Here is a 26,221-nt window from a genome sequence, read left to right on the forward strand (position 1 = left end):
TTGACTTCGGTGATCGGACGGGAACCGGTAGACCAACGTGGTATGGCAGTTGCTTGGTTTAATATGTATCATGGAGCGATAAAAAACAGAAGTTACCTGCAGAGTTTAAAAAAAAGCAACTGCACGTGTTGTTTCCAGGCGGTCAATCATCCAGATACTAACATCACGTCCGACCTCGCTTGACTTCGGTGATCGGACGGGTACCGGTAGACCAACGTGGTATGGCAGTTGCTTGGTTTAATATGTATCATGGAGCGATAAAAAACAGAAGTTACCTGCAGAGTTTAAAAAAAAGCAACTGCACGTGGTGTTTCCAGGCGGTCAATCATCCAGATACTAACATCACGTCCGACCTCGCTTGACTTCGGTGATCGGACGGGCACCGGTAGACCAACGTGGTATGGCAGTTGCTTGGTTTAATATGTATCATGTAGCGATAAAAAACAGAAGTTACCTGCAGAGTTTAAAAAAAAAGCAACTGCACGTGGTGTTTCCAGGCGGTCAATCATCCAGATACTAACATCACGTCCGACCTCGCTTGACTTCGGTGATCGGACGGGCACCGGTAGACCAACGTGGTATGGCAGTTGCTTGGTTTAATATGTATCATGTAGCGATAAAAAACAGAAGTTACCTGCAGAGTTTAAAAAAAAAGCAACTGCACGTGGTGTTCCCAGGCGGTCACCCATCCAGGTACTAACCACGCCCGACGTCGCTTGACTTCGGTGATCGGACGGGAACCGGTAGACCAACGTGGTATGGCAGTTGCTTGGTAATAAGTGTATCATGGGCCAATAAAAAACCAGAAGTTACTTGAAGACTTAAAAAAAAGCAACTGCACGTGGTGTTCCCAGGCGGTCACCCATCCAGGTACTAACCACGCCCGACGTCGCTTGACTTCGGTGATCGGACGGGCACCGGTAGACCAACGTGGTATGGCAGTTGCTTGGTTTAATATGTATCATGTAGCGATAAAAAACAGAAGTTACCTGCAGAGTTTAAAAAAAAAGCAACTGCACGTGGTGTTCCCAGGCGGTCACCCATCCAGGTACTAACCACGCCCGACGTCGCTTGACTTCGGTGATCGGACGGGAACCGGTAGACCAACGTGGTATGGCAGTTGCTTGGTTTAATATGTATCATGGAGCGATAAAAAACAGAAGTTACCTGCAGAGTTTAAAAAAAAGCAACTGCACGTGTTGTTTCCAGGCGGTCAATCATCCAGATACTAACATCACGTCCGACCTCGCTTGACTTCGGTGATCGGACGGGTACCGGTAGACCAACGTGGTATGGCAGTTGCTTGGTTTAATATGTATCATGGAGCGATAAAAAACAGAAGTTACCTGCAGAGTTTAAAAAAAAGCAACTGCACGTGGTGTTTCCAGGCGGTCAATCATCCAGATACTAACATCACGTCCGACCTCGCTTGACTTCGGTGATCGGACGGGCACCGGTAGACCAACGTGGTATGGCAGTTGCTTGGTTTAATATGTATCATGTAGCGATAAAAAACAGAAGTTACCTGCAGAGTTTAAAAAAAAAGCAACTGCACGTGGTGTTTCCAGGCGGTCAATCATCCAGATACTAACATCACGTCCGACCTCGCTTGACTTCGGTGATCGGACGGGCACCGGTAGACCAACGTGGTATGGCAGTTGCTTGGTTTAATATGTATCATGTAGCGATAAAAAACAGAAGTTACCTGCAGAGTTTAAAAAAAAAGCAACTGCACGTGGTGTTCCCAGGCGGTCACCCATCCAGGTACTAACCACGCCCGACGTCGCTTGACTTCGGTGATCGGACGGGAACCGGTAGACCAACGTGGTATGGCAGTTGCTTGGTAATAAGTGTATCATGGGCCGATAAAAAACCAGAAGTTACTTGAAGACTTAAAAAAAAAGCAACTGCACGTGGTGTTTCCAGGCGGTCACCCATCCAGGTACTAACCACGCCCGACGTCGCTTGACTTCGGTGATCGGCCGGGCACCGGTAGACCAACGTGGTATGGCAGTTGCTTGGTTTAATATGTATCATGTAGCGATAAAAAACAGAAGTTACCTGCAGAGTTTAAAAAAAAAGCAACTGCACGTGGTGTTCCCAGGCGGTCAATCATCCAGATACTAACATCACGTCCGACCTCACTTGACTTCGGTGATCGGACGGGCACCGGTAGACCAACGTGGTATGGCAGTTGCTTGGTTTAATATGTATCATGGAGCGATAAAAAACAGAAGTTACCTGCAGGGTTAAAAAAAAAAAGCAACTGCACGTGGTGTTCCCAGGCGGTCAATCATCCAGATACTAACATCACGTCCGACCTCGCTTGACTTCGGTGATCGGACGGGCACCGGTAGACCAACGTGGTATGGCAGTTGCTTGGTTTAATATGTATCATGTAGCGATAAAAAACAGAAGTTACCTGCAGAGTTTAAAAAAAAAGCAACTGCACGTGGTGTTTCCAGGCGGTCAATCATCCAGATACTAACATCACGTCCGACCTCGCTTGACTTCGGTGATCGGACGGGCACCGGTAGACCAACGTGGTATGGCAGTTGCTTGGTTTAATATGTATCATGTAGCGATAAAAAACAGAAGTTACCTGCAGAGTTTAAAAAAAAAGCAACTGCACGTGGTGTTCCCAGGCGGTCACCCATCCAGGTACTAACCACGCCCGACGTCGCTTGACTTCGGTGATCGGACGGGAACCGGTAGACCAACGTGGTATGGCAGTTGCTTGGTTTAATATGTATCATGTAGCGATAAAAAACAGAAGTTACCTGCAGAGTTTAAAAAAAAAGCAACTGCACGTGGTGTTCCCAGGCGGTCACCCATCCAGGTACTAACCACGCCCGACGTCGCTTGATTTCGGTGATCGGACGGGAACCGGTAGACCAACGTGGTATGGCAGTTGCTTGGTTTAATATGTATCATGGAGCGATAAAAAACAGAAGTTACCTGCAGAGTTTAAAAAAAAGCAACTGCACGTGTTGTTTCCAGGCGGTCAATCATCCAGATACTAACATCACGTCCGACCTCGCTTGACTTCGGTGATCGGACGGGAACCGGTAGACCAACGTGGTATGGCAGTTGCTTGGTAATAAGTGTATCATTGGCCGATAAAAAACCAGAAGTTACTTGAAGACTTAAAAAAAAAGCAACTGCACGTGGTGTTTCCAGGCGGTCAATCATCCAGATACTAACATCACGTCCGACCTCGCTTGACTTCGGTGATCGGCCGGGCACCGGTAGACCAACGTGGTATGGCAGTTGCTTGGTAATAAGTGTATCATGGGCCAATAAAAAACCAGAAGTTACTTGAAGACTTAAAAAAAAGCAACTGCACGTGGTGTTCCCAGGCGGTCACCCATCCAGGTACTAACCACGCCCGACGTCGCTTGACTTCGGTGATCGGACGGGCACCGGTAGACCAACGTGGTATGGCAGTTGCTTGGTTTAATATGTATCATGTAGCGATAAAAAACAGAAGTTACCTGCAGAGTTTAAAAAAAAGCAACTGCACGTGGTGTTTCCAGGCGGTCAATCATCCAGATACTAACATCACGTCCGACCTCGCTTGACTTCGGTGATCGGACGGGCACCGGTAGACCAACGTGGTATGGCAGTTGCTTGGTTTAATATGTATCATGTAGCGATAAAAAACAGAAGTTACCTGCAGAGTTTAAAAAAAAAGCAACTGCACGTGGTGTTCCCAGGCGGTCAATCATCCAGATACTAACATCACGTCCGACCTCGCTTGACTTCGGTGATCGGACGGGCACCGGTAGACCAACGTGGTATGGCAGTTGCTTGGTTTAATATGTATCATGTAGCGATAAAAAACAGAAGTTACCTGCAGAGTTTAAAAAAAAAGCAACTGCACGTGGTGTTCCCAGGCGGTCACCCATCCAGGTACTAACCACGCCCGACGTCGCTTGACTTCGGTGATCGGACGGGAACCGGTAGACCAACGTGGTATGGCAGTTGCTTGGTTTAATATGTATCATGGAGCGATAAAAAACAGAAGTTACCTGCAGAGTTTAAAAAAAAGCAACTGCACGTGGTGTTTCCAGGCGGTCAATCATCCAGATACTAACATCACGTCCGACCTCGCTTGACTTCGGTGATCGGACGGGCACCGGTAGACCAACGTGGTATGGCAGTTGCTTGGTTTAATATGTATCATGGAGCGATAAAAAACAGAAGTTACCTGCAGAGTTTAAAAAAAAAGCAACTGCACGTGGTGTTCCCAGGCGGTCAATCATCCAGATACTAACATCACGTCCGACCTCGCTTGACTTCGGTGATCGGACGGGCACCGGTAGACCAACGTGGTATGGCAGTTGCTTGGTTTAATATGTATCATGGAGCGATAAAAAACAGAAGTTACCTGCAGGGTTAAAAAAAAAAAGCAACTGCACGTGGTGTTCCCAGGCGGTCAATCATCCAGATACTAACATCACGTCCGACCTCGCTTGACTTCGGTGATCGGACGGGCACCGGTAGACCAACGTGGTATGGCAGTTGCTTGGTTTAATATGTATCATGTAGCGATAAAAAACAGAAGTTACCTGCAGAGTTTAAAAAAAAAGCAACTGCACGTGGTGTTTCCAGGCGGTCAATCATCCAGATACTAACATCACGTCCGACCTCGCTTGACTTCGGTGATCGGACGGGCACCGGTAGACCAACGTGGTATGGCAGTTGCTTGGTTTAATATGTATCATGTAGCGATAAAAAACAGAAGTTACCTGCAGAGTTTAAAAAAAAAGCAACTGCACGTGGTGTTCCCAGGCGGTCACCCATCCAGGTACTAACCACGCCCGACGTCGCTTGACTTCGGTGATCGGACGGGAACCGGTAGACCAACGTGGTATGGCAGTTGCTTGGTTTAATATGTATCATGGAGCGATAAAAAACAGAAGTTACCTGCAGAGTTTAAAAAAAAGCAACTGCACGTGTTGTTTCCAGGCGGTCAATCATCCAGATACTAACATCACGTCCGACCTCGCTTGACTTCGGTGATCGGACGGGTACCGGTAGACCAACGTGGTATGGCAGTTGCTTGGTTTAATATGTATCATGGAGCGATAAAAAACAGAAGTTACCTGCAGAGTTTAAAAAAAAGCAACTGCACGTGGTGTTTCCAGGCGGTCAATCATCCAGATACTAACATCACGTCCGACCTCGCTTGACTTCGGTGATCGGACGGGCACCGGTAGACCAACGTGGTATGGCAGTTGCTTGGTTTAATATGTATCATGTAGCGATAAAAAACAGAAGTTACCTGCAGAGTTTAAAAAAAAAGCAACTGCACGTGGTGTTTCCAGGCGGTCAATCATCCAGATACTAACATCACGTCCGACCTCGCTTGACTTCGGTGATCGGACGGGCACCGGTAGACCAACGTGGTATGGCAGTTGCTTGGTTTAATATGTATCATGTAGCGATAAAAAACAGAAGTTACCTGCAGAGTTTAAAAAAAAAGCAACTGCACGTGGTGTTCCCAGGCGGTCACCCATCCAGGTACTAACCACGCCCGACGTCGCTTGACTTCGGTGATCGGACGGGAACCGGTAGACCAACGTGGTATGGCAGTTGCTTGGTTTAATATGTATCATGGAGCGATAAAAAACAGAAGTTACCTGCAGAGTTTAAAAAAAAGCAACTGCACGTGTTGTTTCCAGGCGGTCAATCATCCAGATACTAACATCACGTCCGACCTCGCTTGACTTCGGTGATCGGACGGGTACCGGTAGACCAACGTGGTATGGCAGTTGCTTGGTTTAATATGTATCATGGAGCGATAAAAAACAGAAGTTACCTGCAGAGTTTAAAAAAAAGCAACTGCACGTGGTGTTTCCAGGCGGTCAATCATCCAGATACTAACATCACGTCCGACCTCGCTTGACTTCGGTGATCGGACGGGCACCGGTAGACCAACGTGGTATGGCAGTTGCTTGGTTGAATATGTATCATGTAGCGATAAAAAACAGAAGTTACTTGCAGAGTTTAAAAAAAAAGCAACTGCACGTGGTGTTCCCAGGCGGTCACCCATCCAGGTACTAACCACGCCCGACGTCGCTTGACTTCGGTGATCGGACGGGAACCGGTAGACCAACGTGGTATGGCAGTTGCTTGGTAATAAGTGTATCATGGGCCGATAAAAAACCAGAAGTTACTTGAAGACTTAAAAAAAAGCAACTGCACGTGGTGTTCCCAGGCGGTCACCCATCCAGGTACTAACCACGCCCGACGTCGCTTGACTTCGGTGATCGGACGGGCACCGGTAGACCAACGTGGTATGGCAGTTGCTTGGTTTAATATGTATCATGTAGCGATAAAAAACAGAAGTTACCTGCAGAGTTTAAAAAAAAAGCAACTGCACGTGGTGTTCCCAGGCGGTCACCCATCCAGGTACTAACCACGCCCGACGTCGCTTGACTTCGGTGATCGGACGGGAACCGGTAGACCAACGTGGTATGGCAGTTGCTTGGTAATAAGTGTATCATGGGCCGATAAAAAACAGAAGTTACCTGCAGAGTTTAAAAAAAAGCAACTGCACGTGGTGTTTCCAGGCGGTCAATCATCCAGATACTAACATCACGTCCGACCTCGCTTGACTTCGGTGATCGGACGGGCACCGGTAGACCAACGTGGTATGGCAGTTGCTTGGTTTAATATGTATCATGGAGCGATAAAAAACAGAAGTTACCTGCAGAGTTTAAAAAAAAAGCAACTGCACGTGGTGTTCCCAGGCGGTCACCCATCCAGGTACTAACCACGCCCGACGTCGCTTGACTTCGGTGATCGGACGGGAACCGGTAGACCAACGTGGTATGGCAGTTGCTTGGTTGAATATGTATCATGTAGCGATAAAAAACAGAAGTTACTTGCAGAGTTTAAAAAAAAAGCAACTGCACGTGGTGTTCCCAGGCGGTCACCCATCCAGGTACTAACCACGCCCGACGTCGCTTGACTTCGGTGATCGGACGGGCACCGGTAGACCAACGTGGTATGGCAGTTGCTTGGTTTAATATGTATCATGTAGCGATAAAAAACAGAAGTTACCTGCAGAGTTTAAAAAAAAAGCAACTGCACGTGGTGTTCCCAGGCGGTCACCCATCCAGGTACTAACCACGCCCGACGTCGCTTGACTTCGGTGATCGGACGGGAACCGGTAGACCAACGTGGTATGGCAGTTGCTTGGTAATAAGTGTATCATGGGCCGATAAAAAACAGAAGTTACCTGCAGAGTTTAAAAAAAAGCAACTGCACGTGGTGTTTCCAGGCGGTCAATCATCCAGATACTAACATCACGTCCGACCTCGCTTGACTTCGGTGATCGGACGGGCACCGGTAGACCAACGTGGTATGGCAGTTGCTTGGTTTAATATGTATCATGTAGCGATAAAAAACAGAAGTTACCTGCAGAGTTTAAAAAAAAAGCAACTGCACGTGGTGTTCCCAGGCGGTCAATCATCCAGATACTAACATCACGTCCGACCTCGCTTGACTTCGGTGATCGGACGGGCACCGGTAGACCAACGTGGTATGGCAGTTGCTTGGTTTAATATGTATCATGGAGCGATAAAAAACAGAAGTTACCTGCAGGGTTAAAAAAAAAAAGCAACTGCACGTGGTGTTCCCAGGCGGTCAATCATCCAGATACTAACATCACGTCCGACCTCGCTTGACTTCGGTGATCGGACGGGCACCGGTAGACCAACGTGGTATGGCAGTTGCTTGGTTTAATATGTATCATGTAGCGATAAAAAACAGAAGTTACCTGCAGAGTTTAAAAAAAAAGCAACTGCACGTGGTGTTTCCAGGCGGTCAATCATCCAGATACTAACATCACGTCCGACCTCGCTTGACTTCGGTGATCGGACGGGCACCGGTAGACCAACGTGGTATGGCAGTTGCTTGGTTTAATATGTATCATGTAGCGATAAAAAACAGAAGTTACCTGCAGAGTTTAAAAAAAAAGCAACTGCACGTGGTGTTCCCAGGCGGTCACCCATCCAGGTACTAACCACGCCCGACGTCGCTTGACTTCGGTGATCGGACGGGAACCGGTAGACCAACGTGGTATGGCAGTTGCTTGGTTTAATATGTATCATGGAGCGATAAAAAACAGAAGTTACCTGCAGAGTTTAAAAAAAAGCAACTGCACGTGTTGTTTCCAGGCGGTCAATCATCCAGATACTAACATCACGTCCGACCTCGCTTGACTTCGGTGATCGGACGGGTACCGGTAGACCAACGTGGTATGGCAGTTGCTTGGTTTAATATGTATCATGGAGCGATAAAAAACAGAAGTTACCTGCAGAGTTTAAAAAAAAGCAACTGCACGTGGTGTTTCCAGGCGGTCAATCATCCAGATACTAACATCACGTCCGACCTCGCTTGACTTCGGTGATCGGACGGGCACCGGTAGACCAACGTGGTATGGCAGTTGCTTGGTTTAATATGTATCATGTAGCGATAAAAAACAGAAGTTACCTGCAGAGTTTAAAAAAAAAGCAACTGCACGTGGTGTTTCCAGGCGGTCAATCATCCAGATACTAACATCACGTCCGACCTCGCTTGACTTCGGTGATCGGACGGGCACCGGTAGACCAACGTGGTATGGCAGTTGCTTGGTTTAATATGTATCATGTAGCGATAAAAAACAGAAGTTACCTGCAGAGTTTAAAAAAAAAGCAACTGCACGTGGTGTTCCCAGGCGGTCACCCATCCAGGTACTAACCACGCCCGACGTCGCTTGACTTCGGTGATCGGACGGGAACCGGTAGACCAACGTGGTATGGCAGTTGCTTGGTAATAAGTGTATCATGGGCCGATAAAAAACCAGAAGTTACTTGAAGACTTAAAAAAAAAGCAACTGCACGTGGTGTTTCCAGGCGGTCACCCATCCAGGTACTAACCACGCCCGACGTCGCTTGACTTCGGTGATCGGACGGGAACCGGTAGACCAACGTGGTATGGCAGTTGCTTGGTTGAATATGTATCATGTAGCGATAAAAAACAGAAGTTACTTGCAGAGTTTAAAAAAAAAGCAACTGCACGTGGTGTTCCCAGGCGGTCACCCATCCAGGTACTAACCACGCCCGACGTCGCTTGACTTCGGTGATCGGACGGGAACCGGTAGACCAACGTGGTATGGCAGTTGCTTGGTAATAAGTGTATCATGGGCCGATAAAAAACCAGAAGTTACTTGAAGACTTAAAAAAAAGCAACTGCACGTGGTGTTCCCAGGCGGTCACCCATCCAGGTACTAACCACGCCCGACGTCGCTTGACTTCGGTGATCGGACGGGAACCGGTAGACCAACGTGGTATGGCAGTTGCTTGGTTGAATATGTATCATGTAGCGATAAAAAACAGAAGTTACTTGCAGAGTTTAAAAAAAAAGCAACTGCACGTGGTGTTCCCAGGCGGTCACCCATCCAGGTACTAACCACGCCCGACGTCGCTTGACTTCGGTGATCGGACGGGAACCGGTAGACCAACGTGGTATGGCAGTTGCTTGGTAATAAGTGTATCATGGGCCAATAAAAAACCAGAAGTTACTTGAAGACTTAAAAAAAAGCAACTGCACGTGGTGTTCCCAGGCGGTCACCCATCCAGGTACTAACCACGCCCGACGTCGCTTGACTTCGGTGATCGGACGGGCACCGGTAGACCAACGTGGTATGGCAGTTGCTTGGTTTAATATGTATCATGTAGCGATAAAAAACAGAAGTTACCTGCAGAGTTTAAAAAAAAAGCAACTGCACGTGGTGTTCCCAGGCGGTCACCCATACAGGTACTAACCACGCCCGACGTCGCTTGACTTCGGTGATCGGACGGGAACCGGTAGACCAACGTGGTATGGCAGTTGCTTGGTAATAAGTGTATCATGGGCCGATAAAAAACAGAAGTTACCTGCAGAGTTTAAAAAAAAGCAACTGCACGTGGTGTTTCCAGGCGGTCAATCATCCAGATACTAACATCACGTCCGACCTCGCTTGACTTCGGTGATCGGACGGGCACCGGTAGACCAACGTGGTATGGCAGTTGCTTGGTTTAATATGTATCATGGAGCGATAAAAAACAGAAGTTACCTGCAGAGTTTAAAAAAAAAGCAACTGCACGTGGTGTTCCCAGGCGGTCAATCATCCAGATACTAACATCACGTCCGACCTCGCTTGACTTCGGTGATCGGACGGGCACCGGTAGACCAACGTGGTATGGCAGTTGCTTGGTTTAATATGTATCATGGAGCGATAAAAAACAGAAGTTACCTGCAGGGTTAAAAAAAAAAAGCAACTGCACGTGGTGTTCCCAGGCGGTCAATCATCCAGATACTAACATCACGTCCGACCTCGCTTGACTTCGGTGATCGGACGGGCACCGGTAGACCAACGTGGTATGGCAGTTGCTTGGTTTAATATGTATCATGTAGCGATAAAAAACAGAAGTTACCTGCAGAGTTTAAAAAAAAAGCAACTGCACGTGGTGTTTCCAGGCGGTCAATCATCCAGATACTAACATCACGTCCGACCTCGCTTGACTTCGGTGATCGGACGGGCACCGGTAGACCAACGTGGTATGGCAGTTGCTTGGTTTAATATGTATCATGTAGCGATAAAAAACAGAAGTTACCTGCAGAGTTTAAAAAAAAAGCAACTGCACGTGGTGTTCCCAGGCGGTCACCCATCCAGGTACTAACCACGCCCGACGTCGCTTGACTTCGGTGATCGGACGGGAACCGGTAGACCAACGTGGTATGGCAGTTGCTTGGTAATAAGTGTATCATGGGCCGATAAAAAACCAGAAGTTACTTGAAGACTTAAAAAAAAAGCAACTGCACGTGGTGTTTCCAGGCGGTCACCCATCCAGGTACTAACCACGCCCGACGTCGCTTGACTTCGGTGATCGGACGGGAACCGGTAGACCAACGTGGTATGGCAGTTGCTTGGTTGAATATGTATCATGTAGCGATAAAAAACAGAAGTTACTTGCAGAGTTTAAAAAAAAAGCAACTGCACGTGGTGTTCCCAGGCGGTCACCCATCCAGGTACTAACCACGCCCGACGTCGCTTGACTTCGGTGATCGGACGGGAACCGGTAGACCAACGTGGTATGGCAGTTGCTTGGTAATAAGTGTATCATGGGCCGATAAAAAACCAGAAGTTACTTGAAGACTTAAAAAAAAGCAACTGCACGTGGTGTTCCCAGGCGGTCACCCATCCAGGTACTAACCACGCCCGACGTCGCTTGACTTCGGTGATCGGACGGGAACCGGTAGACCAACGTGGTATGGCAGTTGCTTGGTTGAATATGTATCATGTAGCGATAAAAAACAGAAGTTACTTGCAGAGTTTAAAAAAAAAGCAACTGCACGTGGTGTTCCCAGGCGGTCACCCATCCAGGTACTAACCACGCCCGACGTCGCTTGACTTCGGTGATCGGACGGGAACCGGTAGACCAACGTGGTATGGCAGTTGCTTGGTAATAAGTGTATCATGGGCCAATAAAAAACCAGAAGTTACTTGAAGACTTAAAAAAAAGCAACTGCACGTGGTGTTCCCAGGCGGTCACCCATCCAGGTACTAACCACGCCCGACGTCGCTTGACTTCGGTGATCGGACGGGAACCGGTAGACCAACGTGGTATGGCAGTTGCTTGGTTGAATATGTATCATGTAGCGATAAAAAACAGAAGTTACTTGCAGAGTTTAAAAAAAAAGCAACTGCACGTGGTGTTCCCAGGCGGTCACCCATCCAGGTACTAACCACGCCCGACGTCGCTTGACTTCGGTGATCGGACGGGCACCGGTAGACCAACGTGGTATGGCAGTTGCTTGGTTTAATATGTATCATGTAGCGATAAAAAACAGAAGTTACCTGCAGAGTTTAAAAAAAAAGCAACTGCACGTGGTGTTCCCAGGCGGTCACCCATCCAGGTACTAACCACGCCCGACGTCGCTTGACTTCGGTGATCGGACGGGAACCGGTAGACCAACGTGGTATGGCAGTTGCTTGGTAATAAGTGTATCATGGGCCGATAAAAAACAGAAGTTACCTGCAGAGTTTAAAAAAAAGCAACTGCACGTGGTGTTTCCAGGCGGTCAATCATCCAGATACTAACATCACGTCCGACCTCGCTTGACTTCGGTGATCGGACGGGCACCGGTAGACCAACGTGGTATGGCAGTTGCTTGGTTTAATATGTATCATGTAGCGATAAAAAACAGAAGTTACCTGCAGAGTTTAAAAAAAAAGCAACTGCACGTGGTGTTCCCAGGCGGTCAATCATCCAGATACTAACATCACGTCCGACCTCGCTTGACTTCGGTGATCGGACGGGCACCGGTAGACCAACGTGGTATGGCAGTTGCTTGGTTTAATATGTATCATGGAGCGATAAAAAACAGAAGTTACCTGCAGGGTTAAAAAAAAAAAGCAACTGCACGTGGTGTTCCCAGGCGGTCAATCATCCAGATACTAACATCACGTCCGACCTCGCTTGACTTCGGTGATCGGACGGGCACCGGTAGACCAACGTGGTATGGCAGTTGCTTGGTTTAATATGTATCATGTAGCGATAAAAAACAGAAGTTACCTGCAGAGTTTAAAAAAAAAGCAACTGCACGTGGTGTTTCCAGGCGGTCAATCATCCAGATACTAACATCACGTCCGACCTCGCTTGACTTCGGTGATCGGACGGGCACCGGTAGACCAACGTGGTATGGCAGTTGCTTGGTTTAATATGTATCATGTAGCGATAAAAAACAGAAGTTACCTGCAGAGTTTAAAAAAAAAGCAACTGCACGTGGTGTTCCCAGGCGGTCACCCATCCAGGTACTAACCACGCCCGACGTCGCTTGACTTCGGTGATCGGACGGGAACCGGTAGACCAACGTGGTATGGCAGTTGCTTGGTTTAATATGTATCATGGAGCGATAAAAAACAGAAGTTACCTGCAGAGTTTAAAAAAAAGCAACTGCACGTGTTGTTTCCAGGCGGTCAATCATCCAGATACTAACATCACGTCCGACCTCGCTTGACTTCGGTGATCAGACGGGTACCGGTAGACCAACGTGGTATGGCAGTTGCTTGGTTTAATATGTATCATGGAGCGATAAAAAACAGAAGTTACCTGCAGAGTTTAAAAAAAAAGCAACTGCACGTGGTGTTCCCAGGCGGTCAATCATCCAGATACTAACATCACGTCCGACCTCGCTTGACTTCGGTGATCGGACGGGCACCGGTAGACCAACGTGGTATGGCAGTTGCTTGGTTTAATATGTATCATGGAGCGATAAAAAACAGAAGTTACCTGCAGGGTTAAAAAAAAAAAGCAACTGCACGTGGTGTTCCCAGGCGGTCAATCATCCAGATACTAACATCACGTCCGACCTCGCTTGACTTCGGTGATCGGACGGGCACCGGTAGACCAACGTGGTATGGCAGTTGCTTGGTTTAATATGTATCATGTAGCGATAAAAAACAGAAGTTACCTGCAGAGTTTAAAAAAAAAGCAACTGCACGTGGTGTTTCCAGGCGGTCAATCATCCAGATACTAACATCACGTCCGACCTCGCTTGACTTCGGTGATCGGACGGGCACCGGTAGACCAACGTGGTATGGCAGTTGCTTGGTTTAATATGTATCATGTAGCGATAAAAAACAGAAGTTACCTGCAGAGTTTAAAAAAAAAGCAACTGCACGTGGTGTTCCCAGGCGGTCACCCATCCAGGTACTAACCACGCCCGACGTCGCTTGACTTCGGTGATCGGACGGGAACCGGTAGATCAACGTGGTATGGCAGTTGCTTGGTAATAAGTGTATCATGGGCCGATAAAAAACCAGAAGTTACTTGAAGACTTAAAAAAAAAGCAACTGCACGTGGTGTTTCCAGGCGGTCACCCATCCAGGTACTAACCACGCCCGACGTCGCTTGACTTCGGTGATCGGACGGGAACCGGTAGACCAACGTGGTATGGCAGTTGCTTGGTTGAATATGTATCATGTAGCGATAAAAAACAGAAGTTACTTGCAGAGTTTAAAAAAAAAGCAACTGCACGTGGTGTTCCCAGGCGGTCACCCATCCAGGTACTAACCACGCCCGACGTCGCTTGACTTCGGTGATCGGACGGGAACCGGTAGACCAACGTGGTATGGCAGTTGCTTGGTAATAAGTGTATCATGGGCCGATAAAAAACCAGAAGTTACTTGAAGACTTAAAAAAAAGCAACTGCACGTGGTGTTCCCAGGCGGTCACCCATCCAGGTACTAACCACGCCCGACGTCGCTTGACTTCGGTGATCGGACGGGAACCGGTAGACCAACGTGGTATGGCAGTTGCTTGGTTGAATATGTATCATGTAGCGATAAAAAACAGAAGTTACTTGCAGAGTTTAAAAAAAAAGCAACTGCACGTGGTGTTCCCAGGCGGTCACCCATCCAGGTACTAACCACGCCCGACGTCGCTTGACTTCGGTGATCGGACGGGAACCGGTAGACCAACGTGGTATGGCAGTTGCTTGGTAATAAGTGTATCATGGGCCAATAAAAAACCAGAAGTTACTTGAAGACTTAAAAAAAAGCAACTGCACGTGGTGTTCCCAGGCGGTCACCCATCCAGGTACTAACCACGCCCGACGTCGCTTGACTTCGGTGATCGGACGGGAACCGGTAGACCAACGTGGTATGGCAGTTGCTTGGTTGAATATGTATCATGTAGCGATAAAAAACAGAAGTTACTTGCAGAGTTTAAAAAAAAAGCAACTGCACGTGGTGTTCCCAGGCGGTCACCCATCCAGGTACTAACCACGCCCGACGTCGCTTGACTTCGGTGATCGGACGGGCACCGGTAGACCAACGTGGTATGGCAGTTGCTTGGTTTAATATGTATCATGTAGCGATAAAAAACAGAAGTTACCTGCAGAGTTTAAAAAAAAAGCAACTGCACGTGGTGTTCCCAGGCGGTCACCCATCCAGGTACTAACCACGCCCGACGTCGCTTGACTTCGGTGATCGGACGGGAACCGGTAGACCAACGTGGTATGGCAGTTGCTTGGTAATAAGTGTATCATGGGCCGATAAAAAACAGAAGTTACCTGCAGAGTTTAAAAAAAAGCAACTGCACGTGGTGTTTCCAGGCGGTCAATCATCCAGATACTAACATCACGTCCGACCTCGCTTGACTTCGGTGATCGGACGGGCACCGGTAGACCAACGTGGTATGGCAGTTGCTTGGTTTAATATGTATCATGTAGCGATAAAAAACAGAAGTTACCTGCAGAGTTTAAAAAAAAAGCAACTGCACGTGGTGTTCCCAGGCGGTCAATCATCCAGATACTAACATCACGTCCGACCTCGCTTGACTTCGGTGATCGGACGGGCACCGGTAGACCAACGTGGTATGGCAGTTGCTTGGTTTAATATGTATCATGGAGCGATAAAAAACAGAAGTTACCTGCAGGGTTAAAAAAAAAAAGCAACTGCACGTGGTGTTCCCAGGCGGTCAATCATCCAGATACTAACATCACGTCCGACCTCGCTTGACTTCGGTGATCGGACGGGCACCGGTAGACCAACGTGGTATGGCAGTTGCTTGGTTTAATATGTATCATGTAGCGATAAAAAACAGAAGTTACCTGCAGAGTTTAAAAAAAAAGCAACTGCACGTGGTGTTTCCAGGCGGTCAATCATCCAGATACTAACATCACGTCCGACCTCGCTTGACTTCGGTGATCGGACGGGCACCGGTAGACCAACGTGGTATGGCAGTTGCTTGGTTTAATATGTATCATGTAGCGATAAAAAACAGAAGTTACCTGCAGAGTTTAAAAAAAAAGCAACTGCACGTGGTGTTCCCAGGCGGTCACCCATCCAGGTACTAACCACGCCCGACGTCGCTTGACTTCGGTGATCGGACGGGAACCGGTAGACCAACGTGGTATGGCAGTTGCTTGGTTTAATATGTATCATGGAGCGATAAAAAACAGAAGTTACCTGCAGAGTTTAAAAAAAAGCAACTGCACGTGTTGTTTCCAGGCGGTCAATCATCCAGATACTAACATCACGTCCGACCTCGCTTGACTTCGGTGATCGGACGGGTACCGGTAGACCAACGTGGTATGGCAGTTGCTTGGTTTAATATGTATCATGGAGCGATAAAAAACAGAAGTTACCTGCAGAGTTTAAAAAAAAGCAACTGCACGTGGTGTTTCCAGGCGGTCAATCATCCAGATACTAACATCACGTCCGACCTCGCTTGACTTCGGTGATCGGACGGGCACCGGTAGACCAACGTGGTATGGCAGTTGCTTGGTTTAATATGTATCATGTAGCGATAAAAAACAGAAGTTACCTGCAGAGTTTAAAAAAAAAGCAACTGCACGTGGTGTTTCCAGGCGGTCAATCATCCAGATACTAACATCACGTCCGACCTCGCTTGACTTCGGTGATCGGACGGGCACCGGTAGACCAACGTGGTATGGCAGTTGCTTGGTTTAATATGTATCATGTAGCGATAAAAAACAGAAGTTACCTGCAGAGTTTAAAAAAAAAGCAACTGCACGTGGTGTTCCCAGGCGGTCACCCATCCAGGTACTAACCACGCCCGACGTCGCTTGACTTCGGTGATCGGACGGGAACCGGTAGACCAACGTGGTATGGCAGTTGCTTGGTAATAAGTGTATCATGGGCCGATAAAAAACCAGAAGTTACTTGAAGACTTAAAAAAAAAGCAACTGCACGTGGTGTTTCCAGGCGGTCACCCATCCAGGTACTAACCACGCCCGACGTCGCTTGACTTCGGTGATCGGACGGGAACCGGTAGACCAACGTGGTATGGCAGTTGCTTGGTTGAATATGTATCATGTAGCGATAAAAAACAGAAGTTACTTGCAGAGTTTAAAAAAAAAGCAACTGCACGTGGTGTTCCCAGGCGGTCACCCATCCAGGTACTAACCACGCCCGACGTCGCTTGACTTCGGTGATCGGACGGGAACCGGTAGACCAACGTGGTATGGCAGTTGCTTGGTAATAAGTGTATCATGGGCCGATAAAAAACCAGAAGTTACTTGAAGACTTAAAAAAAAGCAACTGCACGTGGTGTTCCCAGGCGGTCACCCATCCAGGTACTAACCACGCCCGACGTCGCTTGACTTCGGTGATCGGACGGGAACCGGTAGACCAACGTGGTATGGCAGTTGCTTGGTTGAATATGTATCATGTAGCGATAAAAAACAGAAGTTACTTGCAGAGTTTAAAAAAAAAGCAACTGCACGTGGTGTTCCCAGGCGGTCACCCATCCAGGTACTAACCACGCCCGACGTCGCTTGACTTCGGTGATCGGACGGGAACCGGTAGACCAACGTGGTATGGCAGTTGCTTGGTAATAAGTGTATCATGGGCCGATAAAAAACCAGAAGTTACTTGAAGACTTAAAAAAAAGCAACTGCACGTGGTGTTCCCAGGCGGTCACCCATCCAGGTACTAACCACGCCCGACGTCGCTTGACTTCGGTGATCGGACGGGAACCGGTAGACCAACGTGGTATGGCAGTTGCTTGGTTTAATATGTATCATGGAGCGATAAAAAACAGAAGTTACCTGCAGAGTTTAAAAAAAAGCAACTGCACGTGGTGTTTCCAGGCGGTCAATCATCCAGATACTAACATCACGTCCGACCTCGCTTGACTTCGGTGATCGGACGGGCACCGGTAGACCAACGTGGTATGGCAGTTGCTTGGTTTAATATGTATCATGTAGCGATAAAAAACAGAAGTTACCTGCAGAGTTTAAAAAAAAAGCAACTGCACGTGGTGTTTCCAGGCGGTCAATCATCCAGATACTAACATCACGTCCGACCTCGCTTGACTTCGGTGATCGGACGGGCACCGGTAGACCAACGTGGTATGGCAGTTGCTTGGTTTAATATGTATCATGGAGCGATAAAAAACAGAAGTTACCTGCAGAGTTTAAAAAGAAGCAACTGCACGTGGTGTTTCCAGGCGGTCAATCATCCAGATACTAACATCACGTCCGACCTCGCTTGACTTCGGTGATCGGACGGGCACCGGTAGACCAACGTGGTATGGCAGTTGCTTGGTTTAATATGTATCATGGAGCGATAAAAAACAGAAGTTACCTGCAGAGTTTAAAAAGAAGCAACTGCACGTGGTGTTCCCAGGCGGTCAATCATCCAGATACTAACATCACGTCCGACCTCGCTTGACTTCGGTGATCGGACGGGCACCGGTAGACCAACGTGGTATGGCAGTTGCTTGGTTTAATATGTATCATGGAGCGATAAAAAACAGAAGTTACCTGCAGAGTTTAAAAAGAAGCAACTGCACGTGGTGTTTCCAGGCGGTCAATCATCCAGATACTAACATCACGTCCGACCTCGCTTGACTTCGGTGATCGGACGGGCACCGGTAGACCAACGTGGTATGGCAGTTGCTTGGTTTAATATGTATCATGGAGCGATAAAAAACAGAAGTTACCTGCAGAGTTTAAAAAAAGCAACTGCACGTGGTGTTCCCAGGCGGTCAATCATCCAGATACTAACATCACGTCCGACCTCGCTTGACTTCGGTGATCGGACGGGTACCGGTAGACCAACGTGGTATGGCAGTTGCTTGGTTTAATATGTATCATGGAGCGATAAAAAACAGAAGTTACCTGCAGAGTTTAAAAAAAAGCAACTGCACGTGGTGTTTCCAGGCGGTCAATCATCCAGATACTAACATCACGTCCGACCTCGCTTGACTTCGGTGATCGGACGGGCACCGGTAGACCAACGTGGTATGGCAGTTGCTTGGTTTAATATGTATCATGTAGCGATAAAAAACAGAAGTTACCTGCAGAGTTTAAAAAAAAAGCAACTGCACGTGGTGTTCCCAGGCGGTCACCCATCCAGGTACTAACCACGCCCGACGTCGCTTGACTTCGGTGATCGGACGGGAACCGGTAGACCAACGTGGTATGGCAGTTGCTTGGTTTAATATGTATCATGGAGCGATAAAAAACAGAAGTTACCTGCAGAGTTTAAAAAAAAGCAACTGCACGTGTTGTTTCCAGGCGGTCAATCATCCAGATACTAACATCACGTCCGACCTCGCTTGACTTCGGTGATCGAACGGGCACCGGTAGACCAACGTGGTATGGCAGTTGCTTGGTTTAATATGTATCATGTAGCGATAAAAAACAGAAGTTACCTGCAGAGTTTAAAAAAAAAGCAACTGCACGTGGTGTTTCCAGGCGGTCAATCATCCAGATACTAACATCACGTCCGACCTCGCTTGACTTCGGTGATCGGACGGGCACCGGTAGACCAACGTGGTATGGCAGTTGCTTGGTAATAAGTGTATCATGGGCCGATAAAAAACAGAAGTTACCTGCAGAGTTTAAAAAAAAGCAACTGCACGTGGTGTTTCCAGGCGGTCAATCATCCAGATACTAACATCACGTCCGACCTCGCTTGACTTCGGTGATCGGACGGGCACCGGTAGACCAACGTGGTATGGCAGTTGCTTGGTTTAATATGTATCATGTAGCGATAAAAAACAGAAGTTACCTGCAGAGTTTAAAAAAAAAGCAACTGCACGTGGTGTTTCCAGGCGGTCAATCATCCAGATACTAACATCACGTCCGACCTCGCTTGACTTCGGTGATCGGACGGGCACCGGTAGACCAACGTGGTATGGCAGTTGCTTGGTTTAATATGTATCATGTAGCGATAAAAAACAGAAGTTACCTGCAGAGTTTAAAAAAAAAGCAACTGCACGTGGTGTTCCCAGGCGGTCACCCATCCAGGTACTAACCACGCCCGACGTCGCTTGACTTCGGTGATCGGACGGGAACCGGTAGACCAACGTGGTATGGCAGTTGCTTGGTAATAAGTGTATCATGGGCCGATAAAAAACCAGAAGTTACTTGAAGACTTAAAAAAAAAGCAACTGCACGTGGTGTTTCCAGGCGGTCAATCATCCAGATACTAACATCACGTCCGACCTCGCTTGACTTCGGTGATCGGACGGGCACCGGTAGACCAACGTGGTATGGCAGTTGCTTGGTTTAATATGTATCATGGAGCGATAAAAAACAGAAGTTACCTGCAGGGTTAAAAAAAAAAAGCAACTGCACGTGGTGTTCCCAGGCGGTCAATCATCCAGATACTAACATCACGTCCGACCTCGCTTGACTTCGGTGATCGGACGGGCACCGGTAGACCAACGTGGTATGGCAGTTGCTTGGTTTAATATGTATCATGGAGCGATAAAAAACAGAAGTTACCTGCAGAGTTTAAAAAAAGCAACTGCACGTGTTGTTTCCAGGCGGTCAATCATCCAGATACTAACATCACGTCCGACCTCGCTTGACTTCGGTGATCGGACGGGTACCGGTAGACCAACGTGGTATGGCAGTTGCTTGGTAATAAGTGTATCATGGGCCGATAAAAAACAGAAGTTACCTGCAGAGTTTAAAAAAAAGCAACTGCACGTGGTGTTTCCAGGCGGTCACCCATCCAGGTACTAACCACGCCCGACGTCGCTTGACTTCGGTGATCGGACGGGAACCGGTAGACCAACGTGGTATGGCAGTTGCTTGGTAATAAGTGTATCATGGGCCGATAAAAAACAGAAGTTACCTGCAGAGTTTAAAAAAAAGCAACTGCACGTGGTGTTTCCAGGCGGTCAATCATCCAGATACTAACATCACGTCCGACCTCGCTTGACTTCGGTGATCGGACGGGCACCGGTAGACCAACGTGGTATGGCAGTTGCTTGGTTTAATATGTATCATGTAGCGATAAAAAACAGAAGTTACCTGCAGAGTTTAAAAAAAAAGCAACTGCACGTGGTGTTCCCAGGCGGTCAATCATCCAGATACTAACATCACGTCCGACCTCGCTTGACTTCGGTGATCGGACGGGAACCGGTAGACCAACGTGGTATGGCAGTTGCTTGGTAATAAGTGTATCATGGGCCGATAAAAAACAGAAGTTACCTGCAGAGTTTAAAAAAAAGCAACTGCACGTGGTGTTTCCAGGCGGTCAATCATCCAGATACTAACATCACGTCCGACCTCGCTTGACTTCGGTGATCGGACGGGCACCGGTAGACCAACGTGGTATGGCAGTTGCTTGGTTTAATATGTATCATGTAGCGATAAAAAACAGAAGTTACCTGCAGAGTTTAAAAAAAAAGCAACTGCACGTGGTGTTCCCAGGCGGTCAATCATCCAGATACTAACATCACGTCCGACCTCGCTTGACTTCGGTGATCGGACGGGAACCGGTAGACCAACGTGGTATGGCAGTTGCTTGGTAATAAGTGTATCATGGGCCGATAAAAAACAGAAGTTACCTGCAGAGTTTAAAAAAAAGCAACTGCACGTGGTGTTTCCAGGCGGTCACCCATCCAGGTACTAACCACGCCCGACGTCGCTTGACTTCGGTGATCGGACGGGAACCGGTAGACCAACGTGGTATGGCAGTTGCTTGGTAATAAGTGTATCATGGGCCGATAAAAAACAGAAGTTACCTGCAGAGTTTAAAAAAAAGCAACTGCACGTGGTGTTTCCAGGCGGTCAATCATCCAGATACTAACATCACGTCCGACCTCGCTTGACTTCGGTGATCGGACGGGCACCGGTAGACCAACGTGGTATGGCAGTTGCTTGGTTTAATATGTATCATGTAGCGATAAAAAACAGAAGTTACCTGCAGAGTTTAAAAAAAAAGCAACTGCACGTGGTGTTCCCAGGCGGTCAATCATCCAGATACTAACATCACGTCCGACCTCGCTTGACTTCGGTGATCGGACGGGAACCGGTAGACCAACGTGGTATGGCAGTTGCTTGGTAATAAGTGTATCATGGGCCGATAAAAAACAGAAGTTACCTGCAGAGTTTAAAAAAAAGCAACTGCACGTGGTGTTTCCAGGCGGTCACCCATCCAGGTACTAACCACGCCCGACGTCGCTTGACTTCGGTGATCGGACGGGAACCGGTAGACCAACGTGGTATGGCAGTTGCTTGGTAATAAGTGTATCATGGGCCGATAAAAAACAGAAGTTACCTGCAGAGTTTAAAAAAAAGCAACTGCACGTGGTGTTCCCAGGCGGTCAATCATCCAGATACTAACATCACGTCCGACCTCGCTTGACTTCGGTGATCGGACGGGCACCGGTAGACCAACGTGGTATGGCAGTTGCTTGGTTTAATATGTATCATGGAGCGATAAAAAACAGAAGTTACCTGCAGAGTTTAAAAAAAGCAACTGCACGTGTTGTTTCCAGGCGGTCAATCATCCAGATACTAACATCACGTCCGACCTCGCTTGACTTCGGTGATCGGACGGGTACCGGTAGACCAACGTGGTATGGCAGTTGCTTGGTAATAAGTGTATCATGGGCCGATAAAAAACAGAAGTTACCTGCAGAGTTTAAAAAAAAGCAACTGCACGTGGTGTTCCCAGGCGGTCAATCATCCAGATACTAACATCACGTCCGACCTCGCTTGACTTCGGTGATCGGACGGGCACCGGTAGACCAACGTGGTATGGCAGTTGCTTGGTTTAATATGTATCATGGAGCGATAAAAAACAGAAGTTACCTGCAGAGTTTAAAAAAAGCAACTGCACGTGTTGTTTCCAGGCGGTCAATCATCCAGATACTAACATCACGTCCGACCTCGCTTGACTTCGGTGATCGGACGGGCACCGGTAGACCAACGTGGTATGGCAGTTGCTTGGTTTAATATGTATCATGGAGCGATAAAAAACAGAAGTTACCTGCAGAGTTTAAAAAAAGCAACTGCACGTGTTGTTTCCAGGCGGTCAATCATCCAGATACTAACATCACGTCCGACCTCGCTTGACTTCGGTGATCGGACGGGTACCGGTAGACCAACGTGGTATGGCAGTTGCTTGGTAATAAGTGTATCATGGGCCGATAAAAAACAGAAGTTACCTGCAGAGTTTAAAAAAAAGCAACTGCACGTGGTGTTTCCAGGCGGTCAATCATCCAGATACTAACATCACGTCCGACCTCGCTTGACTTCGGTGATCGGACGGGCACCGGTAGACCAACGTGGTATGGCAGTTGCTTGGTTTAATATGTATCATGTAGCGATAAAAAACAGAAGTTACCTGCAGAGTTTAAAAAAAAAAGCAACTGCACGTGGTGTTCCCAGGCGGTCACCCATCCAGGTACTAACCACGCCCGACGTCGCTTGACTTCGGTGATCGGACGGGAACCGGTAGACCAACGTGGTATGGCAGTTGCTTGGTAATAAGTGTATCATGGGCCGATAAAAAACCAGAAGTTACTTGAAGACTTAAAAAAAAAGCAACTGCACGTGGTGTTTCCAGGCGGTCAATCATCCAGATACTAACATCACGTCCGACCTCGCTTGACTTCGGTGATCGGCCGGGCACCGGTAGACCAACGTGGTATGGCAGTTGCTTGGTTTAATATGTATCATGTAGCGATAAAAAACAGAAGTTACCTGCAGAGTTTAAAAAAAAAGCAACTGCACGTGGTGTTTCCAGGCGGTCAATCATCCAGATACTAACATCACGTCCGACCTCGCTTGACTTCGGTGATCGGACGGGCACCGGTAGACCAACGTGGTATGGCAGTTGCTTGGTTTAATATGTATCATGTAGCGATAAAAAACAGAAGTTACCTGCAGAGTTTAAAAAAAAAGCAACTGCACGTGGTGTTCCCAGGCGGTCACCCATCCAGGTACTAACCACGCCCGACGTCGCTTGACTTCGGTGATCGGACGGGAACCGGTAGACCAACGTGGTATGGCAGTTGCTTGGTTTAATATGTATCATGTAGCGATAAAAAACAGAAGTTACCTGCAGAGTTTAAAAAAAAAGCAACTGCACGTGGTGTTTCCAGGCGGTCAATCATCCAGATACTAACATCACGTCCGACCTCGCTTGACTTCGGTGATCGGACGGGCACCGGTAGACCAACGTGGTATGGCAGTTGCTTGGTTTAATATGTATCATGTAGCGATAAAAAACAGAAGTTACCTGCAGAGTTTAAAAAAAAAGCAACTGCACGTGGTGTTCCCAGGCGGTCACCCATCCAGGTACTAACCACGCCCGACGTCGCTTGACTTCGGTGATCGGCCGGGCACCGGTAGACCAACGTGGTATGGCAGTTGCTTGGTTTAATATGTATCATGTAGCGATAAAAAACAGAAGTTACCTGCAGAGTTTAAAAAAAAGCAACTGCACGTGGTGTTCCCAGGCGGTCAATCATCCAGATACTAACATCACGTCCGACCTCGCTTGACTTCGGTGATCGGACGGGCACCGGTAGACCAACGTGGTATGGCAGTTGCTTGGTTTAATATGTATCATGGAGCGATAAAAAACAGAAGTTACCTGCAGAGTTTAAAAAAAGCAACTGCACGTGTTGTTTCCAGGCGGTCAATCATCCAGATACTAACATCACGTCCGACCTCGCTTGACTTCGGTGATCGGACGGGCACCGGTAGACCAACGTGGTATGGCAGTTGCTTGGTTTAATATGTATCATGTAGCGATAAAAAACAGAAGTTACCTGCAGAGTTTAAAAAAGAAGCAACTGCACGTGGTGTTCCCAGGCGGTCAATCATCCAGATACTAACATCACGTCCGACCTCGCTTGACTTCGGTGATCGGACGGGCACCGGTAGACCAACGTGGTATGGCAGTTGCTTGGTTTAATATGTATCATGGAGCGATAAAAAACAGAAGTTACCTGCAGGGTTAAAAAAAAAAGCAACTGCACGTGGTGTTCCCAGGCGGTCAATCATCCAGATACTAACATCACGTCCGACCTCGCTTGACTTCGGTGATCGGACGGGCACCGGTAGACCAACGTGGTATGGCAGTTGCTTGGTTTAATATGTATCATGGAGCGATAAAAAACAGAAGTTACCTGCAGAGTTTAAAAAAAGCAACTGCACGTGTTGTTTCCAGGCGGTCAATCATCCAGATACTAACATCACGTCCGACCTCGCTTGACTTCGGTGATCGGACGGGTACCGGTAGACCAACGTGGTATGGCAGTTGCTTGGTTTAATATGTATCATGGAGCGATAAAAAACAGAAGTTACCTGCAGAGTTTAAAAAAAAGCAACTGCACGTGGTGTTTCCAGGCGGTCAATCATCCAGATACTAACATCACGTCCGACCTCGCTTGACTTCGGTGATCGGACGGGAACCGGTAGACCAACGTGGTATGGCAGTTGCTTGGTTGAATATGTATCATGTAGCGATAAAAAACAGAAGTTACTTGCAGAGTTTAAAAAAAAAGCAACTGCACGTGTTGTTTCCAGGCGGTCAATCATCCAGATACTAACATCACGTCCGACCTCGCTTGACTTCGGTGATCGGCCGGGCACCGGTAGACCAACGTGGTATGGCAGTTGCTTGGTTTAATATGTATCATGTAGCGATAAAAAACAGAAGTTACCTGCAGAGTTTAAAAAAAAAGCAACTGCACGTGGTGTTTCCAGGCGGTCAATCATCCAGATACTAACATCACGTCCGACCTCGCTTGACTTCGGTGATCGGACGGGCACCGGTAGACCAACGTGGTATGGCAGTTGCTTGGTTTAATATGTATCATGTAGCGATAAAAAACAGAAGTTACCTGCAGAGTTTAAAAAAAAAGCAACTGCACGTGGTGTTCCCAGGCGGTCACCCATCCAGGTACTAACCACGCCCGACGTCGCTTGACTTCGGTGATCGGACGGGAACCGGTAGACCAACGTGGTATGGCAGTTGCTTGGTTTAATATGTATCATGGAGCGATAAAAAACAGAAGTTACCTGCAGAGTTTAAAAAAAAGCAACTGCACGTGTTGTTTCCAGGCGGTCAATCATCCAGATACTAACATCACGTCCGACCTCGCTTGACTTCGGTGATCGGACGGGCACCGGTAGACCAACGTGGTATGGCAGTTGCTTGGTTTAATATGTATCATGTAGCGATAAAAAACAGAAGTTACCTGCAGAGTTTAAAAAAAAAGCAACTGCACGTGGTGTTCCCAGGCGGTCAATCATCCAGATACTAACATCACGTCCGACCTCGCTTGACTTCGGTGATCGGACGGGCACCGGTAGACCAACGTGGTATGGCAGTTGCTTGGTTTAATATGTATCATGTAGCGATAAAAAACAGAAGTTACCTGCAGAGTTTAAAAAA

The 26,221-nt window shown here is 47.8% G+C and overlaps 56 non-coding genes and 7 pseudogenes across 56 annotated transcripts; all 63 read right to left on the reverse strand.

Moving 5' to 3' along the window:
• Positions 1–652: 652 nt before the first annotated feature.
• Positions 653–770, reverse strand: LOC136349792 (5S ribosomal RNA). The gene has a single exon (XR_010733876.1). It is a non-coding gene; the product is annotated as a 5S ribosomal RNA (ribosomal RNA).
• Positions 771–829: 59 nt separating this feature from the next.
• Positions 830–947, reverse strand: LOC136349895 (5S ribosomal RNA). The gene has a single exon (XR_010733974.1). It is a non-coding gene; the product is annotated as a 5S ribosomal RNA (ribosomal RNA).
• Positions 948–1,007: 60 nt separating this feature from the next.
• On the reverse strand, positions 1,008–1,125 carry LOC136349805 (5S ribosomal RNA). The gene has a single exon (XR_010733888.1). It is a non-coding gene; the product is annotated as a 5S ribosomal RNA (ribosomal RNA).
• A 598-nt stretch (positions 1,126–1,723) lies between these two features.
• On the reverse strand, positions 1,724–1,841 carry LOC136349816 (5S ribosomal RNA). Its single transcript, XR_010733899.1, has one exon. It is a non-coding gene; the product is annotated as a 5S ribosomal RNA (ribosomal RNA).
• A 60-nt stretch (positions 1,842–1,901) lies between these two features.
• Positions 1,902–2,019, reverse strand: LOC136349906 (5S ribosomal RNA; annotated as a pseudogene).
• Positions 2,020–2,620: 601 nt separating this feature from the next.
• LOC136349827 (5S ribosomal RNA) lies at positions 2,621–2,738 on the reverse strand. The gene has a single exon (XR_010733910.1). It is a non-coding gene; the product is annotated as a 5S ribosomal RNA (ribosomal RNA).
• Positions 2,739–2,798: 60 nt separating this feature from the next.
• LOC136349948 (5S ribosomal RNA) lies at positions 2,799–2,916 on the reverse strand. The gene has a single exon (XR_010734016.1). It is a non-coding gene; the product is annotated as a 5S ribosomal RNA (ribosomal RNA).
• Positions 2,917–2,975: 59 nt separating this feature from the next.
• Positions 2,976–3,095, reverse strand: LOC136349915 (5S ribosomal RNA; annotated as a pseudogene).
• Positions 3,096–3,334: 239 nt separating this feature from the next.
• On the reverse strand, positions 3,335–3,452 carry LOC136349896 (5S ribosomal RNA). Its single transcript, XR_010733975.1, has one exon. It is a non-coding gene; the product is annotated as a 5S ribosomal RNA (ribosomal RNA).
• A 419-nt stretch (positions 3,453–3,871) lies between these two features.
• Positions 3,872–3,989, reverse strand: LOC136349839 (5S ribosomal RNA). The gene has a single exon (XR_010733921.1). It is a non-coding gene; the product is annotated as a 5S ribosomal RNA (ribosomal RNA).
• Positions 3,990–4,769: 780 nt separating this feature from the next.
• Positions 4,770–4,887, reverse strand: LOC136349850 (5S ribosomal RNA). The gene has a single exon (XR_010733932.1). It is a non-coding gene; the product is annotated as a 5S ribosomal RNA (ribosomal RNA).
• Positions 4,888–5,485: 598 nt separating this feature from the next.
• Positions 5,486–5,603, reverse strand: LOC136349862 (5S ribosomal RNA). The gene has a single exon (XR_010733943.1). It is a non-coding gene; the product is annotated as a 5S ribosomal RNA (ribosomal RNA).
• A 418-nt stretch (positions 5,604–6,021) lies between these two features.
• Positions 6,022–6,139, reverse strand: LOC136349874 (5S ribosomal RNA). Its single transcript, XR_010733954.1, has one exon. It is a non-coding gene; the product is annotated as a 5S ribosomal RNA (ribosomal RNA).
• Positions 6,140–6,198: 59 nt separating this feature from the next.
• Positions 6,199–6,316, reverse strand: LOC136349898 (5S ribosomal RNA). Its single transcript, XR_010733977.1, has one exon. It is a non-coding gene; the product is annotated as a 5S ribosomal RNA (ribosomal RNA).
• A 60-nt stretch (positions 6,317–6,376) lies between these two features.
• LOC136349885 (5S ribosomal RNA) lies at positions 6,377–6,494 on the reverse strand. Its single transcript, XR_010733965.1, has one exon. It is a non-coding gene; the product is annotated as a 5S ribosomal RNA (ribosomal RNA).
• A 239-nt stretch (positions 6,495–6,733) lies between these two features.
• On the reverse strand, positions 6,734–6,851 carry LOC136349897 (5S ribosomal RNA). The gene has a single exon (XR_010733976.1). It is a non-coding gene; the product is annotated as a 5S ribosomal RNA (ribosomal RNA).
• Positions 6,852–6,911: 60 nt separating this feature from the next.
• Positions 6,912–7,029, reverse strand: LOC136349899 (5S ribosomal RNA). Its single transcript, XR_010733978.1, has one exon. It is a non-coding gene; the product is annotated as a 5S ribosomal RNA (ribosomal RNA).
• Positions 7,030–7,089: 60 nt separating this feature from the next.
• LOC136349909 (5S ribosomal RNA) lies at positions 7,090–7,207 on the reverse strand. The gene has a single exon (XR_010733984.1). It is a non-coding gene; the product is annotated as a 5S ribosomal RNA (ribosomal RNA).
• Positions 7,208–7,987: 780 nt separating this feature from the next.
• LOC136349916 (5S ribosomal RNA) lies at positions 7,988–8,105 on the reverse strand. Its single transcript, XR_010733985.1, has one exon. It is a non-coding gene; the product is annotated as a 5S ribosomal RNA (ribosomal RNA).
• A 598-nt stretch (positions 8,106–8,703) lies between these two features.
• LOC136349917 (5S ribosomal RNA) lies at positions 8,704–8,821 on the reverse strand. The gene has a single exon (XR_010733986.1). It is a non-coding gene; the product is annotated as a 5S ribosomal RNA (ribosomal RNA).
• A 60-nt stretch (positions 8,822–8,881) lies between these two features.
• Positions 8,882–8,999, reverse strand: LOC136349887 (5S ribosomal RNA). Its single transcript, XR_010733967.1, has one exon. It is a non-coding gene; the product is annotated as a 5S ribosomal RNA (ribosomal RNA).
• Positions 9,000–9,059: 60 nt separating this feature from the next.
• Positions 9,060–9,177, reverse strand: LOC136349918 (5S ribosomal RNA). Its single transcript, XR_010733987.1, has one exon. It is a non-coding gene; the product is annotated as a 5S ribosomal RNA (ribosomal RNA).
• Positions 9,178–9,236: 59 nt separating this feature from the next.
• On the reverse strand, positions 9,237–9,354 carry LOC136349919 (5S ribosomal RNA). The gene has a single exon (XR_010733988.1). It is a non-coding gene; the product is annotated as a 5S ribosomal RNA (ribosomal RNA).
• Positions 9,355–9,414: 60 nt separating this feature from the next.
• LOC136349920 (5S ribosomal RNA) lies at positions 9,415–9,532 on the reverse strand. The gene has a single exon (XR_010733989.1). It is a non-coding gene; the product is annotated as a 5S ribosomal RNA (ribosomal RNA).
• A 59-nt stretch (positions 9,533–9,591) lies between these two features.
• Positions 9,592–9,709, reverse strand: LOC136349900 (5S ribosomal RNA). Its single transcript, XR_010733979.1, has one exon. It is a non-coding gene; the product is annotated as a 5S ribosomal RNA (ribosomal RNA).
• Positions 9,710–9,769: 60 nt separating this feature from the next.
• LOC136349882 (5S ribosomal RNA) lies at positions 9,770–9,887 on the reverse strand. Its single transcript, XR_010733962.1, has one exon. It is a non-coding gene; the product is annotated as a 5S ribosomal RNA (ribosomal RNA).
• A 780-nt stretch (positions 9,888–10,667) lies between these two features.
• LOC136349921 (5S ribosomal RNA) lies at positions 10,668–10,785 on the reverse strand. The gene has a single exon (XR_010733990.1). It is a non-coding gene; the product is annotated as a 5S ribosomal RNA (ribosomal RNA).
• Positions 10,786–10,845: 60 nt separating this feature from the next.
• On the reverse strand, positions 10,846–10,963 carry LOC136349888 (5S ribosomal RNA). Its single transcript, XR_010733968.1, has one exon. It is a non-coding gene; the product is annotated as a 5S ribosomal RNA (ribosomal RNA).
• Positions 10,964–11,023: 60 nt separating this feature from the next.
• LOC136349922 (5S ribosomal RNA) lies at positions 11,024–11,141 on the reverse strand. Its single transcript, XR_010733991.1, has one exon. It is a non-coding gene; the product is annotated as a 5S ribosomal RNA (ribosomal RNA).
• A 59-nt stretch (positions 11,142–11,200) lies between these two features.
• Positions 11,201–11,318, reverse strand: LOC136349923 (5S ribosomal RNA). Its single transcript, XR_010733992.1, has one exon. It is a non-coding gene; the product is annotated as a 5S ribosomal RNA (ribosomal RNA).
• A 60-nt stretch (positions 11,319–11,378) lies between these two features.
• Positions 11,379–11,496, reverse strand: LOC136349924 (5S ribosomal RNA). Its single transcript, XR_010733993.1, has one exon. It is a non-coding gene; the product is annotated as a 5S ribosomal RNA (ribosomal RNA).
• Positions 11,497–11,555: 59 nt separating this feature from the next.
• On the reverse strand, positions 11,556–11,673 carry LOC136349927 (5S ribosomal RNA). Its single transcript, XR_010733995.1, has one exon. It is a non-coding gene; the product is annotated as a 5S ribosomal RNA (ribosomal RNA).
• A 60-nt stretch (positions 11,674–11,733) lies between these two features.
• Positions 11,734–11,851, reverse strand: LOC136349901 (5S ribosomal RNA). Its single transcript, XR_010733980.1, has one exon. It is a non-coding gene; the product is annotated as a 5S ribosomal RNA (ribosomal RNA).
• Positions 11,852–11,911: 60 nt separating this feature from the next.
• On the reverse strand, positions 11,912–12,029 carry LOC136349928 (5S ribosomal RNA). Its single transcript, XR_010733996.1, has one exon. It is a non-coding gene; the product is annotated as a 5S ribosomal RNA (ribosomal RNA).
• A 780-nt stretch (positions 12,030–12,809) lies between these two features.
• LOC136349929 (5S ribosomal RNA) lies at positions 12,810–12,927 on the reverse strand. Its single transcript, XR_010733997.1, has one exon. It is a non-coding gene; the product is annotated as a 5S ribosomal RNA (ribosomal RNA).
• Positions 12,928–13,707: 780 nt separating this feature from the next.
• LOC136349937 (5S ribosomal RNA) lies at positions 13,708–13,825 on the reverse strand. Its single transcript, XR_010734005.1, has one exon. It is a non-coding gene; the product is annotated as a 5S ribosomal RNA (ribosomal RNA).
• Positions 13,826–13,885: 60 nt separating this feature from the next.
• LOC136349889 (5S ribosomal RNA) lies at positions 13,886–14,003 on the reverse strand. Its single transcript, XR_010733969.1, has one exon. It is a non-coding gene; the product is annotated as a 5S ribosomal RNA (ribosomal RNA).
• Positions 14,004–14,063: 60 nt separating this feature from the next.
• On the reverse strand, positions 14,064–14,181 carry LOC136349930 (5S ribosomal RNA). Its single transcript, XR_010733998.1, has one exon. It is a non-coding gene; the product is annotated as a 5S ribosomal RNA (ribosomal RNA).
• Positions 14,182–14,240: 59 nt separating this feature from the next.
• LOC136349931 (5S ribosomal RNA) lies at positions 14,241–14,358 on the reverse strand. The gene has a single exon (XR_010733999.1). It is a non-coding gene; the product is annotated as a 5S ribosomal RNA (ribosomal RNA).
• A 60-nt stretch (positions 14,359–14,418) lies between these two features.
• On the reverse strand, positions 14,419–14,536 carry LOC136349932 (5S ribosomal RNA). The gene has a single exon (XR_010734000.1). It is a non-coding gene; the product is annotated as a 5S ribosomal RNA (ribosomal RNA).
• A 59-nt stretch (positions 14,537–14,595) lies between these two features.
• LOC136349933 (5S ribosomal RNA) lies at positions 14,596–14,713 on the reverse strand. The gene has a single exon (XR_010734001.1). It is a non-coding gene; the product is annotated as a 5S ribosomal RNA (ribosomal RNA).
• A 60-nt stretch (positions 14,714–14,773) lies between these two features.
• LOC136349902 (5S ribosomal RNA) lies at positions 14,774–14,891 on the reverse strand. The gene has a single exon (XR_010733981.1). It is a non-coding gene; the product is annotated as a 5S ribosomal RNA (ribosomal RNA).
• A 60-nt stretch (positions 14,892–14,951) lies between these two features.
• LOC136349934 (5S ribosomal RNA) lies at positions 14,952–15,069 on the reverse strand. Its single transcript, XR_010734002.1, has one exon. It is a non-coding gene; the product is annotated as a 5S ribosomal RNA (ribosomal RNA).
• A 780-nt stretch (positions 15,070–15,849) lies between these two features.
• LOC136349935 (5S ribosomal RNA) lies at positions 15,850–15,967 on the reverse strand. The gene has a single exon (XR_010734003.1). It is a non-coding gene; the product is annotated as a 5S ribosomal RNA (ribosomal RNA).
• A 598-nt stretch (positions 15,968–16,565) lies between these two features.
• On the reverse strand, positions 16,566–16,683 carry LOC136349936 (5S ribosomal RNA). Its single transcript, XR_010734004.1, has one exon. It is a non-coding gene; the product is annotated as a 5S ribosomal RNA (ribosomal RNA).
• A 60-nt stretch (positions 16,684–16,743) lies between these two features.
• LOC136349890 (5S ribosomal RNA) lies at positions 16,744–16,861 on the reverse strand. The gene has a single exon (XR_010733970.1). It is a non-coding gene; the product is annotated as a 5S ribosomal RNA (ribosomal RNA).
• Positions 16,862–16,921: 60 nt separating this feature from the next.
• LOC136349938 (5S ribosomal RNA) lies at positions 16,922–17,039 on the reverse strand. Its single transcript, XR_010734006.1, has one exon. It is a non-coding gene; the product is annotated as a 5S ribosomal RNA (ribosomal RNA).
• Positions 17,040–17,098: 59 nt separating this feature from the next.
• Positions 17,099–17,216, reverse strand: LOC136349939 (5S ribosomal RNA). The gene has a single exon (XR_010734007.1). It is a non-coding gene; the product is annotated as a 5S ribosomal RNA (ribosomal RNA).
• A 60-nt stretch (positions 17,217–17,276) lies between these two features.
• LOC136349940 (5S ribosomal RNA) lies at positions 17,277–17,394 on the reverse strand. The gene has a single exon (XR_010734008.1). It is a non-coding gene; the product is annotated as a 5S ribosomal RNA (ribosomal RNA).
• Positions 17,395–17,453: 59 nt separating this feature from the next.
• Positions 17,454–17,571, reverse strand: LOC136349941 (5S ribosomal RNA). The gene has a single exon (XR_010734009.1). It is a non-coding gene; the product is annotated as a 5S ribosomal RNA (ribosomal RNA).
• A 1,313-nt stretch (positions 17,572–18,884) lies between these two features.
• Positions 18,885–19,002, reverse strand: LOC136349942 (5S ribosomal RNA). The gene has a single exon (XR_010734010.1). It is a non-coding gene; the product is annotated as a 5S ribosomal RNA (ribosomal RNA).
• Positions 19,003–19,780: 778 nt separating this feature from the next.
• On the reverse strand, positions 19,781–19,898 carry LOC136349943 (5S ribosomal RNA). Its single transcript, XR_010734011.1, has one exon. It is a non-coding gene; the product is annotated as a 5S ribosomal RNA (ribosomal RNA).
• A 598-nt stretch (positions 19,899–20,496) lies between these two features.
• LOC136349891 (5S ribosomal RNA) lies at positions 20,497–20,614 on the reverse strand. Its single transcript, XR_010733971.1, has one exon. It is a non-coding gene; the product is annotated as a 5S ribosomal RNA (ribosomal RNA).
• A 239-nt stretch (positions 20,615–20,853) lies between these two features.
• Positions 20,854–20,973, reverse strand: LOC136349912 (5S ribosomal RNA; annotated as a pseudogene).
• Positions 20,974–21,212: 239 nt separating this feature from the next.
• Positions 21,213–21,332, reverse strand: LOC136349913 (5S ribosomal RNA; annotated as a pseudogene).
• A 59-nt stretch (positions 21,333–21,391) lies between these two features.
• On the reverse strand, positions 21,392–21,509 carry LOC136349892 (5S ribosomal RNA). Its single transcript, XR_010733972.1, has one exon. It is a non-coding gene; the product is annotated as a 5S ribosomal RNA (ribosomal RNA).
• A 239-nt stretch (positions 21,510–21,748) lies between these two features.
• Positions 21,749–21,868, reverse strand: LOC136349914 (5S ribosomal RNA; annotated as a pseudogene).
• Positions 21,869–21,927: 59 nt separating this feature from the next.
• LOC136349893 (5S ribosomal RNA) lies at positions 21,928–22,045 on the reverse strand. Its single transcript, XR_010733973.1, has one exon. It is a non-coding gene; the product is annotated as a 5S ribosomal RNA (ribosomal RNA).
• A 1,132-nt stretch (positions 22,046–23,177) lies between these two features.
• Positions 23,178–23,295, reverse strand: LOC136349944 (5S ribosomal RNA). Its single transcript, XR_010734012.1, has one exon. It is a non-coding gene; the product is annotated as a 5S ribosomal RNA (ribosomal RNA).
• Positions 23,296–23,715: 420 nt separating this feature from the next.
• Positions 23,716–23,833, reverse strand: LOC136349945 (5S ribosomal RNA). The gene has a single exon (XR_010734013.1). It is a non-coding gene; the product is annotated as a 5S ribosomal RNA (ribosomal RNA).
• A 240-nt stretch (positions 23,834–24,073) lies between these two features.
• On the reverse strand, positions 24,074–24,191 carry LOC136349905 (5S ribosomal RNA; annotated as a pseudogene).
• A 954-nt stretch (positions 24,192–25,145) lies between these two features.
• On the reverse strand, positions 25,146–25,265 carry LOC136349907 (5S ribosomal RNA; annotated as a pseudogene).
• Positions 25,266–25,685: 420 nt separating this feature from the next.
• Positions 25,686–25,803, reverse strand: LOC136349946 (5S ribosomal RNA). The gene has a single exon (XR_010734014.1). It is a non-coding gene; the product is annotated as a 5S ribosomal RNA (ribosomal RNA).
• Positions 25,804–26,221: the final 418 nt, after the last annotated feature.

Source organism: Euwallacea fornicatus, unplaced genomic scaffold, assembly GCF_040115645.1.
Source record: "Euwallacea fornicatus isolate EFF26 unplaced genomic scaffold, ASM4011564v1 scaffold_68, whole genome shotgun sequence".
Classification (NCBI taxonomy): Eukaryota; Metazoa; Arthropoda; class Insecta; order Coleoptera; family Curculionidae; genus Euwallacea; species Euwallacea fornicatus.